General features: G+C 52.8%; 1 protein-coding gene across 5 annotated transcripts in view; it reads left to right on the plus strand.

Annotated features, from left to right (window-relative positions):
• GRB10 (growth factor receptor bound protein 10) overlaps positions 1 to 14,093 on the plus strand; it is a 210,418-nt gene that overhangs the window by 72,232 nt on the left and 124,093 nt on the right. The window contains exon 1 of one of the 5 annotated variants that reach the window (XM_060414418.1): positions 1,390 to 1,539. The exons of the other annotated variants lie outside the window; for them this stretch is intronic. The gene's annotated coding sequence lies outside the window, so the exon portion shown is untranslated. Of the gene's footprint in view, positions 1 to 1,389; positions 1,540 to 14,093 lie in introns of those variants that run through there. 5 annotated transcript variants of the gene reach the window in all.

Consider the following 14,093-nt stretch of genomic DNA (forward strand, 5'->3'; position numbering starts at 1 on the left):
GGGCCCTTATCACCCCGAGAGCATCAGGCAGCCTGAGTGGGGAGCGGGTGTCCCCCCAGCCCCTCTGCAGGGGCTGCTGGACGCGTTTCATCTGTCAGTTTCCTGTAGGTATCTCCTGAGGCAGGTTTCTGCTGGAACTTTTGCTTAATGGTGTAGATGGGCACGTTGGATCCTTAGATCTTTGGACTGGAGAAGATAATTTGCATTTCTCCTTATGAGTCTCAGCACATAAAGTGCTCGAATCATCTCTTGGCCTCCATTTCCCAGCAGGGTCTTAGGTTTTGAAGTCCCTTGGTCCGATGTTTGCACTTCTCTGAGCTGGTCTGTCTCTCCCTTCGTCTGCGGCATCCTGTTTAGTTGTGGTGATGATTATTTGCGTATAGCATCATAGCTGCAGAGGGCTGTCTTCCTGGTTTGTGTGTGTGTGTGTGTGTCGTAGAGAAACAGATTTTGGAAGAGAGGCTGGAGACTAGGAATAGGCTGGGAGTAGGCTCCACTGTGGTCACTGAATTTGAGACAAAGCCACCATCAGTTTCAAGTGAGAAAAGAGGGCTCAAGCCTCAGTAGAGCCGTGAGGCTTGCTGGTGACCCCGGGCGTGTTCAGTGGGTGAGCTTTTCCAGGCCCTGTCCTCTGCCGCCTGTGGGACTGTTTTCTTGGTCTTAAAAAGGCTGGGTTGCCTCACCCTGTTGATTGACACTCTGAGCTGCCTCCACGGGTCATGGTTTCAACCCTCCCTTGGCCACTTAGCTTTGGCTGGTTGTCATCCAGCCTACTGCCTTACACTTGGCACCAGTGCTCCCAGGAAAACGGGATCAGGGATCTTCAAGATCTTCCCCCGGGAAATCGGCCTGTAAGTTAGCTGAGTGTTCTCTCCACTGGTTACCGAGCAGACCATGAAGGCTCAACAAGGCACAGGGAAGGAGCCGCCTGGGGCCCGCTTAGCTCATCGCCCTGGCATCTCAGACTTCCTTTGGTCCAGGCAGAGACGGCAGGATTGCCAGCTGCAGCCGGTGCCCAGCTTCTCAGACTTGTGAGGTGTTTGTAGCCGGCGTCCCGTTGCCCGAGGCTCTCTGCAGGAGCCAGAAGGAGGCGGACACACCGAGGGCCTGCCAGCAGACCCTGTGGCCCCGGGGAGAAGCGCTCAGTCACGCTGTTGAGTGGCTTCCACAGGCGCTGCCGCGCTCCTGTGAGTCCAGCAGGCTGACTTGGCAGCTCTTATCCTGTGTTCCTGGAAAATCAGCTGACAGTTCCAGAATTTCTCAGAACATGGGATGATTTACAGTGCGTTCAGTCTTGAGTAATATGTCGTTACAGCAAAGAGATAAATCTCCAAGTTTTTATAGAGAGGAATTTCTTTGTACGATCTTCAGCAAACAAATCATGTTCTCATTCTAGCTGCTCAGCCATCGCTGTGGCTTTTGGATTAGGTGCGGGCTCCGTCAGTGAGCCGCTGGGCAGTGTTTTCTGGACGCAGAAGCACCAGAAGGATTTTGTGTGTTTAATCACCCTGCTTCCTGCTTCAAAGACATTGGCGGCAGGTTGGTGGGGGCCAGCGGGGGGACCTGGTGGAGGGGAGGTGAACGGCTTCGCTCTGCAAGGCTTTGGCTTTTCCTTTGAGCTGTGCTGTTATAGTTCTTTGGCCTCGGGGGAAAGATGGGACGCTTCAGGGGCCCTGCGGGTGAGAAAGGGTGAGTGACGTCAGGGCGCTGTGGCACTGGGGGAAGGGTGTGCGAAGTAGCCAGTAAGGGGCCAGCCCCGTCCTGGGTGCCCACCCAGGTTGTTACCAGAATTCCTTGGTGCTGACTGAGTGCCATCCGGGTGCCACGTCAGTGCTGGGTGCCAGCTCCCCTCCAGCAGGTTCATTCCTGGGGCTGCTGACTCCTGGTGAGGGAGACAGTCCTGGGGAGACTGGTGTAGGGGACACTTGTGAGTAGTGATGGTGATTCTTAAGCAGGTAAAACAGGACAGTGGGGGAAAGATGCGGGAGGTCAGGGAGGCCCCCTGCCAGGGTGTGCCTGGAGCTGGGGGTGGTGCTCCGGCCTGGCAGTGCCAGAGCCACTTCGGGACCAGGGACCAGCACACCTGGCCTGGAGCACCAGGGGCGGGAATGGATATCTGTCCCTTAGCAACGAGAGGTCTTTGGTGTTGGTGATATAGTTGCTAAGTCTTGTCCAACTCTTTGCGACCCCATGGACTGTAACCCTACAGGCTCCTCTGTCCATGGGATTCTCCAGGCAAGAATACTGGAGTCGGTTGCCATTTCCTTCTCCAGGGGATCTTCCCAACTCAGGGATCAAACCAACATCTCCTGCATCGCAGGAGGATTCTTTACCAACTGAGCCACAGGGAAGCCTGAGAGGTCTTTGAGGCTTTTTAAATAGAGGCCCACAGCACACTGTCTGCAGTTCTAAAATCCCCAAACCTCTGAACCAAGAAGTGTCTTTGTTTCTCATGTCTCAGAGAATCCAGCCCGATCAATCAGGACCATGTCCCTTAGGCACGTGAAGGAGCTTGGTGACAGGGCCGCCCTGGACCCTTGTGTCCTCTTTCTCAAGTCCAGACCATTCTTAATTTCCAGCTGTATCCTCGAGGCTTTTGATAAAGGAATTATGTACCTATTATGAGATGTATTTTATTTATTATACATAGGACAACATTTTCTGTGCTTTAAAACACACAAACACACACACACAAAACTGCTAGAAAATAGAATGAGTAGAATGTTGAGCTGTTATGTAGAAACAAGGTTCTTAACCGTAAATTTGAGATATGTTGTTAAAATTATTGGCGCATCTCCAGATATTTAATCCAAATATTTATTTCTACTTTTATAACTGTTTTCCTGATGTTTGAAAACACATGCACCTGTATGAGAAGTAAAATGTTGCAGAAGCTGTCCTTGCTCTCCCAAGACTCTGTTTGCTGGTAGCTGTTTAATCACTAAGTCATGTCTGACTCTCTGTCGTCCTGTGGGTTGTCGCCCACAAGGTCCCCCTGTCCATGGGATGTTCCAGGCAAGAATACTAGAGAGGGTTGCCATTTCCTCCTCCAGGGGCTCTTTCCGACCCAGGGATCGAAGCTGTGTCTTCTGTGTTAGCAGGCGGATTCTTTACCGCTGAGCCACCAGGGAAGCCCCTGTTTGTCAGCGGAGAGTAGAAAACCAGCCCTCTGTGGCGCTTCCCTTCCCCCGCGTCTCTGTACCGTGATTTCATATATTCTGTCCTAGCCCCACGTCTCTGCAGATGGCTTCCTTGGCCCCATTTCAGTTGTACATTCCTGAGCCTTCTGACGAGGAGCCTCCCTTTGCAGGGCAGAGGTTGGCAGACCACAGCCTATGGGTCGTATCTAGCCCCTGCCTGCTTTTGAAAATAAAGTTTTGTTGGAAAACGGCTGCACTCAATTACTTGTATCTTGTCCCTGGCTGCTCTGGGGCCTCACCAGCAGAGCTGAGCAGAGCCTGGCCCTCCCAAGCAACTCCTGTTTCAGGACGTTGATTAGTGATATGAGTTCTGGGCAGACAGAGAGCAGAGCGGGCCCGCCCGCCTGTGACCCCCTTCACTGTGGGGGCGGCAGGAACAAGATGCAGCCTGGCCGTGAGCCCTCGCTTGCAGCCACACAGCTTCGAGCCTTTGGTTGTGTTCACTTCCGGTTCCTGCCGCTCTCTGGAGAAGCTGGACGGTCTCATCTCTTATGGTCTCAATTTGGGGTCATTCTCTGAAATTAATTCTGTTCCCAAAGTTGGTCAGCGTCACTGTTTTTTTTAGCCAGAGTCATCCTGTGGCTTCTCTGTTTTTTATCTTACACATGTGTATTGGCAAAGAGACCCTTTCATTGGACTATATTTTCTTTAAGAAATTTGTGGCCAGTTCCTGCCACTTGCCGTGGTAGGAGAGACGGATGCAAGGATGACTCGAGACCTCACTTATTTTTATTGATGAGACTCTTCCAGTAGATAGGACCCTCATCTAAAGTGGTTTTTGTAAATCTTTGGAGATTATTTCTGGATTTAGTAACAGCGACAGGGGGGCCTGGCGTGCTGCGGTCCATGGGGTCGCAGAGAGTCGGACACGACTGAGCTGCTGAACTGAACTGAACTGCTTAATACAGAGGTTTTTTATGAGGTGGAGCTGGCGACTGGTGAATGTAATGAGGATAACGCTGCGTGACTGGACTGGTGGGGACCCTGCGTCATCTCTTCAGGAAACCTGACCCTCAGCCCTCAGTGGAGGCCGGGTCGTGGGGAAAGGATTCAGCCCTTCTGTTCGCTTGTCTTGGGCTCTCTTATTTTACCTTCCACCAACCACTGGAGACACCACCTTCATACCTTCAGGATACCCATTTTACAGATGAGAAAACCAACGCACTCACTGTGCACTGGTTGTGAAACCAAGGACTTTACTTGGATTTTTCCAAGTAGGAGTCTTGCCACGACTCTCTGAGACGAGTCCTTCCTGTTCTGCCCTTTACAGATGAGGATTGCGAGGCAGGGAAGGCCATCACCCCACCAGGTGATAGGCGTGTTTTTCCCAACACTCCTACTGATGGGGGCTGTGAGTGTTCACGTTGTGGGGACCACACGTGTCCTAGTCTCTGCAGAGCCTTGCGGTGATGCGAGGTGCTTGTGTCCTGGGATTCTGCACTCACTGAACTTCCGTGATCCTAAAGTGCCATGAGATAAAGGCTCAGTTAAAAAAATTATTTATCTGTCTGTGCCGGGTCTAGTTGTGACCCATAGTGGTGGCATGTGGGATCTAGTTCCCCGACCGAGGGTTGAATCTAGGCCCCTTGCATGGGAGCTTGGAGTGTTAGCCGCTGAACCACCAGGGAAGTCCCTAAAGGATCAATTTTAATGACAACTTTTCATGCAAAGTAAAGATTATCACATATCATCCTTAAATATGGATTGTTTGGAAAATGTTTGAATTTCAAAATTGTAAAATTGAAGGAGTGTCTTAGACTCAGTGAAATACTACAAGTAAGTACATAATAAATAAAAATTAAGAAAAAATTTGTGTTAGGGAGGGACAGACTCGCTCTGTTCTGAATGCTTTGTTTGTTTTACTGAACCTTATTTTCTGGAAGAGGGTTGGCTTCAGGTCTTATATTCCTTCTGAAGGAATCACAGAGCTGTGTTTATTGAATACCATCTCTGTGTTCTTTCTGTTCTGTCTGGTACCACGGCAAGCATGGTGCATGGGTTAGGTTTCTGTTTTGTTTATGGGACCGGGGCTTAAAGATGTTGGCAGCTCCCAGCTCATGTAGCTGGTGCCTGGTAGGTTGGGGTTCGGTCTGTGGGTCAGGGTCTCCCTGCCTTGTTGCTTTCCTTCTCCTAGGCACCTGTGCTTAGCTGGACAGGTGTGTGATGCCTGCCTATAGGCCAATCAGTTGACTGAGGGCTGAACTTAATTAATACTCTGTCAAATGAGATTTCATACTCCAACAGAAAGGCTGCAGGGCTTGGGGCCTTGGGGCCAGTAGAATGGTCAGTGGCAGGGAGAGGGCAGGATTGCTGGGGCCCTGGGCTCCTCGCGGGCTGCTCAGCGTTGGGGTGACCTGGTTTATGATGTCAGCCCCTTGCCCTCCTGCCCCCCTGACACCTGGTTGCTGCTATCACAGGACAGAGCCTGCTCCCCGGCACCTGCCTTTTCTGGTATCAGCTGGACTGTGAGCATCGTCTGCGTCATTGCGTGGGGCCTGGGCGTTCCTGCTTGGTGTGGCTGCCACCGCCCCACCTGGCTTGTCCACTCCTGGCCTTGGTCACCTTCCCACCACCTGCCACCCGCTGGCTGTCAGGCACCTCACTTCTTCACGTGTCCCCGTGGATGGACCTGGCCCCCAGCGAGCACGCCTTCCTCACACGTCCCTCTGGTCTCAGGTTTATGAGCCATCTCTGCAGGAAAGGGGGCTAGACCTCCCCAGGGAGGTGGACAGGGCTCACGGTTTGTCCATCACATGCCCAAGCACCACCTGCCTCTCTGCCTTGGTCCACACCGTCGCATTCTGCCCCTGTGACCGCCACGTCCAGCCCTGCGTTGGTCTCACCTGTGCCCGGGTCCGTGTGGAACCTCAGGCCTGTTTAGCCGGAGCAGGGTGGCTGTGTTGGAGGCAGGGGTGGCTGGCTCCAGGCTTGCCCACGCGGTTGGTTTCCAGTTGGAAAGCAGGCTCCGGCCGCTGCAGGGAGACCGCGGTCCTTGTGCCTACCCAGGGGTGCCCTCCCTGGGGCTGTAGATCAGAGGCTGTGCCTGCCTCCTGCTGTCTGGTGAAAGGTGGCGTGTGGGGCACCAAGGCTGCCGGCAATTTCTGTGACTCTGACAAGTCTGAAGACAGGACCGTGGGTGGGGTCCTGACACGGTGTTATAATATCTGATTATGGCCCGGTGTGCACACAGTGGTCCTGTTAACTACTGGTTATTCTTGGAGATGAAGCGGGATGTGTCTCTCTGTCTAGTCTTGGAGGTGATGGGGTGACTTGGCACTTTCCCTAGCTGGGTTCTGGGGGCTGACGAACTTCTGTTTGCTTGGCTGCGAAGGGAGGAATAAGTCGGTCACTTTCAAAGGTGCATCAGATCAGCAACCAGAGGACATGGGTAGGTAGTGAGCACGCAGACAGTGCTTTCATAGGCGGAAATTTGGAAAGTTGCAACTGCTTTTTAAAAATGGTGCCTTTGGGGAGCAGGGGGAACCTTAAAATTACTCTTATTAAAGCATATGGAGTAATTCTAACACAATTTCCTGTTTAAGTGTTTGGCCTTTAAAGTGGAGCCCTGCCAGCCTGCGCTGTCCATGGGATTTCCCAGGCAAGAATGTTGGAGCAGATTGCCATTCCCTCCTCCAGGGGATCTTCGCAACCCAAGGACTGAACCCTTAGCTCTTGTGCCTCCTGCATTGGCAGGCGAGTTTTTTACCGCTCTGCCACCTGGGAAGCCAAAGTGGTCGCTAATTTAAATTATATTCTTATATCCTGTGGGGTATTTATCTTGTAATGAGCCTCATAGTGGCCTGCATGGGTCCTTGTCTTGTCCCTGGTTATTTCTTCCTCTTCGGAAAAGTGTCCTCTGCTCCTGGGCCTTGCCTCCCCTGCTCTCACCACCAGCAGTGATTAACCCAGTGAGAGGGTAACAGGCAGGAAGGCCAGGGGTCTCCAGACAAGTGTTAGACATTTTTCTCTCTCTTGAGCGGCAGGAGGAAACAAACTAGTGATATTTTTTTTCCTTCTCTATACAGATTTAAAAGGAGGTTTCTCTTAAAATACTGTGTTGCTGTAATGACACCTGGTTTCACCTGAAGTTAACTATTCTCAAACCTTGAGTTAACCAATGCATTTTTCCTATGGAAATGTTTGTCTTAAGCTATGTTAATGTACTATGCATTTACCCCAAACTCTGTCTTCAAGTCGGTCCAGCCTAATGGCTCAGAACCTACTTGATAAACCAGTATGTTATACTCAGACACTGTTCCCCTAATCTCTGTAAGCGAAACTATTTGTATGGTAAACTGCCCTTCTACAAGATTCAAGTCAATCGTTTTACGGCCCAGGATGAATCATCTGGTGCCAAGATTATCTCAAAATACATCTTATAGATGAGGGGCCTGGTGTCATTCTGAGTTTTAAGACATCCCTTTCTTTCATTAACAGACTGAATGAGAGAAGGCAATGGCACCCCACTCCAGTGCTCTTGCCTGGAGAATCCCAGGGGTGGGGGAGCCTGGGGGGCTGCCGTCTGTGGGGTCGCACAGAGTCGGACACGACTGAAGCGACTTAGCAGCAGCAGTGCCTGTATAACATCCAGCCGAAGACTAGCAGGGGTTGCTCTTCCTGCCCCCTTCTGATGTCTATGTCAGAAGCTTTCTCTATCTCCTTTATACGTTAATAAAACTTTATTACACAAAAGCTCTGAGCAGTCAAGCCTCGTCTCTGGCCCTGGATTGAATTCTTCTCCTCCAGAGCCCAAGAATCCCGGTGTCTTTTCTTTCAGCAACAACCTTTCTCCAGCAACGATCTTCATAAACACTGAACACTCGCTTTGTCACTTTCCCCAGCATATGATAAATACTTTGCATGTTGTGAAGGAGGCTCTAGGAATGTGGCAACTGGCCTCTTAAAAATTATTATTATTATCGTATTATTAACCAGGGAGAAATGAAAAGTGTTTGAGGTTACTCTAATTAAGATTAGCATTATCAACATCTATGAGATTTTCCTGTAATTGATGTTTAAGGGAAGATCTGACTGGATTTTCCGTCACTTTGCTTTAGCTTTTCTGGAAAGGTGATAGGGAATCTCGTATTTCTTTTTCTGGCTTTCAGCTTTTGGGGAGTTCTCCTGGGCTTGTCGACACAGAGGGAAGTTCTACGAAGGTTTTCGTGCCCCCGCCACTGGGGCCGGAAGGGAGCAGGCTGTCTCCACCAGCTGCTTCCAGTGCGCTGGGAGCCTGCTTAGGAGAAAGAAACTGGGCGTAAAAAAATAAAAGAAAAAGAAAAAAACTGAAAGGAGCATAAGCTCATAGCAAAAAGACAACATTACTTTTGGTAGACACTTGTAAAATAGCATAGAAACGTCAGAAGCTTCATCTGAAGTTTATCTCACAGGGAAACCAGCCTTCCTTGCAGGTGTTAAGGTTGGTCACCATCCGGATGAAGATACTGAAGGCCCCTTTGCCCAGGCTGCCCCCTGGACCTGGTCCTTGGTCCTTGTCACCCTTCAAACCTGTGCCTTCTGCCCTGCATCCTTTCTTCAGGGCCCTTTTCTAGAAAGTGAGGTTTTCCCTCCAGTTTTATTTAAATGGCAGCTTCCTCCCCTACTTAGGGACTTCCCTGGTGGCTTAGACGGTAGAGAATCTGCCTCCAGTGCAGGAGACCTGGGCTTGATCCTTGAGTCGGGAAGATCCCCTGGAGAAGAAAACCGCTAACCGCTGCAGTATGCTTTCCTGGAGAATCCCATGGACAGAGGAGGCTGGTTGGCTACAGTCCATTGGGTTGCGAAGAGTCGGACACGACTGAGCAACTAACTCACACACACACAGTCCCCGACTCAACCTGCTCTAGGTTTTTCTTGTAGTATTCCATGGCACCATCCTCTTCAGTGGTGAATGCTTATTGCTTACTATTTATTTTCTCCAGATAATACTTTATTTTATCCTGTCCTTGGAGGACAGGATCTTTGCTTTAGGTGCTAACACGCTGGCTTTATAATAGAAGCTTGAGGAGTGTTTGTGGATTGGTTGAGTCTCTTTGAAGACGGACTGTGTTTCTCTGACCCTCAGTGACCAGGTGGTCGGGCACCCTCATCTCTGAAGCACTGTGACTGCTGCCCTGATCATTGTCCCCCAGGAGAGGATTCTGTCATCCCCATGAACTTAAAGACATCAGTCACTCATCACAGACTTCTTTTTTTTGGTTCAGTAAGCTTTCTTGTACCTGTGAGCTGTGAAGGGCGGTTTCCAGGGCTGATCCTCAGAGTGGGTGTGATATGTTTTGGGTTCCAGTGTACTGGGTATTGATGTGTTCATAAAACCTGCTTCTTAAGGAGCAAGTTCTTAGAAATGAACCAGGGGCGCAGAGTGAGGATGGGGTCTCCAGGCTTGTCCTCTTTCTCCCTCCTGGTGTGTGACACATCTCAGCTTCCCCTCCCGTCTCACTTCAGGGCAGACGTGGTGTGGCCTGGCCTTGGGGTGCTGCGTGGCCACAGGGACAGCCTGGGTGGATGTTGGATTGGGGTTGCCAGGCTCGGGGTCGTTTCCAGTGTGGATTAGAAAGTGTCTGAGGCCCCCTGTGTCTGGCTTAGGCACCGGGCTGATGGACTGATGAGTGGCCTTCACGGAAGCATGTCTGGGGCCAGCATTTCAAAATAAAGATGTTTCAAATCTGATTCATCTTCCTGTTACCCAAACTGGCCTCTGCTCTCCTCTCCTGTGTCAGCGCCGTCCCCTGGCCCCTGCCCTCCAGAAGGCCTGTGCCCCTCCTGCGTCCTCCCCTCCGTCACATCCTTTTCTTTGCACGTGGCCCTGGCTCTGGTTGGGGAAGCCCCGTGCTGCCTGGTGGCCTGGCACTGGGCCTGCCAGACTCCCTGGAGACCGCGGACTCCCCTGGGGTGGCTGAGGGTGGGCGAGTGCACTGGGTGCCCTGCTCCACGCAGGGTCGTCCTGCCATTTACAGCCAGCTTGTGTGGTGCATGGTCGTGGCCCGTGCCTGCTTCTTCTGGGTCCTGCCAGGAGCTGTCGCCGCGGCGTCTGTTAGCCCAGGACTTGGTTTCAGAGGAGGAGACCTCAGGCAGTGGTGTCGAAACGCGGCTTCAGCAGATGCTGGGGTGAGGTTTGCTGACGCCATAGGCCCAGCCCTGCAGACCTGCTAACGGGGGTCAGGACTTGGGGCTTGAGGGGAGGGTTGGGGTGAAGAGTATTTTATAGCCTTGGTGTTGGGTAAAGAAGGGTTCTTGCAGGGTCTGTAGGTTCTCTCCGCCCGGGTGCATTTTAAATTTGTGATGCTGTGTTCCCACGTGTGGTGCCATTAATACACACAAACACTCACACACACATATACACACACACTCACACACACACACGCACTCACACACACACTCACACACTCACACACAGATACACACACACACATACACACTCACACACACACTCACACACACACTCACACACACTCGTGTCTGTCTTCTCTCGTGGGTATGTCTCCCTTGGTGACAGGGCTGGGAGTCACAGTCTGCTGGCTGATGTCCTTGCACTCATTCAGGCCTGGAGCAGCCGCACTGCTCCTGGGGGCTCATTGTGTACAGCGGCCTTTCCAGGGTGACTTTGGGCGTGTGCGGCTCTGAGAGAGATGGGGGGTGGGGGGTGGGGGGTGGGCGCTGAGAGAGCTGGGGGCCCCTCCATGCATCCCACACCCGTGCACGTGAGGCTGGGATACAGTAGGTCGCCACCTCCCTGGGGGTTGAGGAAGGAGTTGGCATTTGTTTTGTGCCTCATCTCACGAGGCCTTCCCAGCAAACCCTCTGAAATGAGTTTCACTCTCCAGATGACACCGCAGCTCAGGGATGTCTGGGGAAGGAACAGCTCAGACCCGACAGCTGGAGCCTGCGGGGTGTCAGTCCACCCTCCGCTCTCCCTGTCCCAAAGCCGCGTCCTTCCCCCTCTCCCCACCTTGGGCATCATCTGACGGGAGCGGTGTGATCACAGCCTTCTTCTTGTCTCCTCTGTGCTTTATTTTTGAGCATTTCCATTGCTTTGTCTTCATAGGGGCCCCACTACCCCAGATCACTCCAGCCCTCTGTGGGAGGGAGCTTCCCGGTGTGTCCTCGAATGTCGGTATTGGGGTGGAGGGACGGAGGGAAGGAGTCCAGCGTCTTGTCTGCTGTTGACCCCATCAGTGTATTTTTCGTCTGCAGAGGTCAGATTTGGTCTTTGTGTGTCTTTCACTTTTTTTCCTTACCGGTCACACTTTCCTCTCCCTTCCTACACACATGTGTTTCAGCCCAGTTGTTCCAATACAGCCGTCTTCTCGTGCTGTGGTCTCTGACACTTCCAGCGCTGTTTCTTGGTTGATTCCTCTTATCACGGTAGATCTGATTTCGTGCCTGGCCCCTTTTGATTGGATGCCAGGCATTGTGAATTTTACATGCTTGAGTGCTGACTTTTTTTTCTTTCAAGGGGTATTCCTTTAAATGGGGCTTCCCAGGTGGCTCTAGACAGAACAGACACTGTTTCAATCCCTGGGTCGGGAAGATCTACTGGAGGAGGGCATGGCAACCCACTCCAGTATCCTTACCTGGAGAATCCCATGGACAGAGGAGCCTGGTGGGCTACATCCTTGGGGTCGCAGAGTAGGACACAACTAAAGTGACTTAGCAGCAGCAGCATTCTTTCAAATATTGGGGGGTTTTGTTGCAGGAACAGTTAGGCTTCTTGGAAACAGTTTGATCCTTTTGAACCTTGCTTTTAAACCATGTTAGCCAGCCCCAGTGGAGAAGGCAATGGCAACCCACTCCAGTACTCTTGCCTGGAAAGTCCCATGGGCAGAGGAGCCTGGTAGGCTGAAGTCCATAGGGTCGCTAAGAGTCAAATACAACTGAGCGACTTCGCTTTCACTTTCCTGCACTGGAGAAGGAAATGGCAACCCACTCCAGTGTTCTTGCCTGGATAATTCCAGGGATGGGGGAGCCTGGTGGGCTGCTGTCTATGGGGTCGCACAGAGTCGGACACAACTGAAGTGGCTTAGCATGCATGCATGCATTGGAGAAGGAAATGGCAACCCACTCCAGCATTTTGTCTGGAGAATCCCAGGGACGGGGGAGCCTGGTGGGCTGCCGTCTGTGGGGTCACAGAGAGTTGGACACGACTGAAGCGACTCAGCAGCAGCAACAGCCGTAGGAACAGATCAGGCTTGGAACATTTGTATGTAATACACGGAATCAGCTCTGGAGCTGAAAAGAAGTAGAGATGCCATGTGGCCCAGAGATGTCAGATTGTCGATGAGGAGCCAGGCACGGCCCGTACGGTTATTTGCTCAGGATCAGAGAGCTGGCCAGAGCGGTGATTTACAAGCATTTGGCTCGCACCACAGTGAGACTTTGCACTGCGCTGCTCTTGGCCGGTGCTGAGTTTGGGACCCCGTGACCCTGCCTGGTGCAGGGCGGGCCAGGTCCTGTCCCGCAGAGGCGAGGTGCCTTTGGACTGAGAAGCGAGTGTGCTGTGCCGGGGACCTGTACTGCTCCTTCACTTCTGTCCTGGCCCCTTTCTTGGCACGAAGCTCCATGGAAGCTACGCTTCAGGAGAACGTCACCTGACCTGTCAGCTGGACCCTTCTCCGTGCTTCCGGAAGCTTTGTTTTGCCCCCCAGCCCCCACCTGCCCTCTGGGGAGCTATCACACCTGACCCAGGTGCAGCCTGGGAATGCAGGTTGGACGCCATGGGGACCCAGCTTCCCTCATTCTGCTGCCAGACCCTCAGCCAGGGGCTGCCATTCACCACGGCCTCCTGCCCTCTGCCCTCCAGAGGGACATGAGATGAGGAAGAACCACCTCGGGGATTGTATCATGTTCAGCCCTGGGGCCCTGTCCCCCAGGCTTTAGAGCCGGACTCTCATCACCCAGCTTCATTACCCAGCCCTTGCCGTCTGAGGTCCTTGTGTGGGTGAGTGACCTGACTGCCTCTTCCTCCTGAAGGGATTCTGCCCATGCGTGACCCCTGGCTTGGTCCTTGATGCTCCCTGAAGCTCGGCGCTGGCAGACTCAGAACACGAGTCGCCTCCATTTGAAACTCTGCTGTTTGTCGTGTGGTGGGGTGAATTAGAGGGACTGTGTCCTCGTGTTTCTCAGACCAGCGGCTCTTGAGCCTAAAGCGGCCCCAGGTGCTGCTTGCTGACCCTTCTGACAGACGTCTGTGGGGTCAGTCCTCATGAACGTTTGGTCCTGACTCATCTCCCTTTTCTCAAGGGAGGAGGATGCCAGGGAGCAAAGCGAGCGGGTGGCGGCGTGCAGGCCCTCCTGTGCTGCCTCGGCCGTTCACACGCTTGTCAGGGTCCCCGCATGCCCTCCTGCAGCAGGCTTGTAAATGGGACGTGATGGGACTTCATGCCTCCCCAGGCCGGGCAGGATCTGCGGCAGGAGACTGGGGGCGGGGCCGTCTGGGGCCAGCTCACGTCTGCAGCTGTGCTCCCTCTAGAGTGAACCCGTGCTCTGCTGTCACAGGGGCTGAGTGACCGGGTCATCAGGAGAGTGCAGCCTGACTCTGACTCACTGGTCCCTCCTAGGAGGGGAAGGAGGAAGACTGGGTGCCCGGATGCCTGACCCAGGCGAAGAGCCTGGTATAGCTGAGAACGAGCAACCCAGCTGGGCGTTGTCCTCCAGGAGAGCCAGGTGGCCTCCAGCTCATCCCCCTCATCGGGGGAGCTTTGTGGGCCCTAGAGGACCGGGACACCCATGGCGGAGTTTGACAGGAGCCCCCCTCTTGCGCTTACAATCAATTAGTAACTTGGAAAACCTCCCGCCTCATTGAAAGGCAAGGATAGAAGTGAAGTGAGTGACGGGGAGCCCTGTGCTGTCCTTCACTCAGCAGGCTCTCTGTGACATCACGTTTCTGGTTAGTTA

The sequence above is a fragment of the Ovis aries genome, chromosome 4, assembly GCF_016772045.2.
Source record: "Ovis aries strain OAR_USU_Benz2616 breed Rambouillet chromosome 4, ARS-UI_Ramb_v3.0, whole genome shotgun sequence".
Lineage (NCBI taxonomy): Eukaryota > Metazoa > Chordata > Mammalia > Artiodactyla > Bovidae > Ovis > Ovis aries.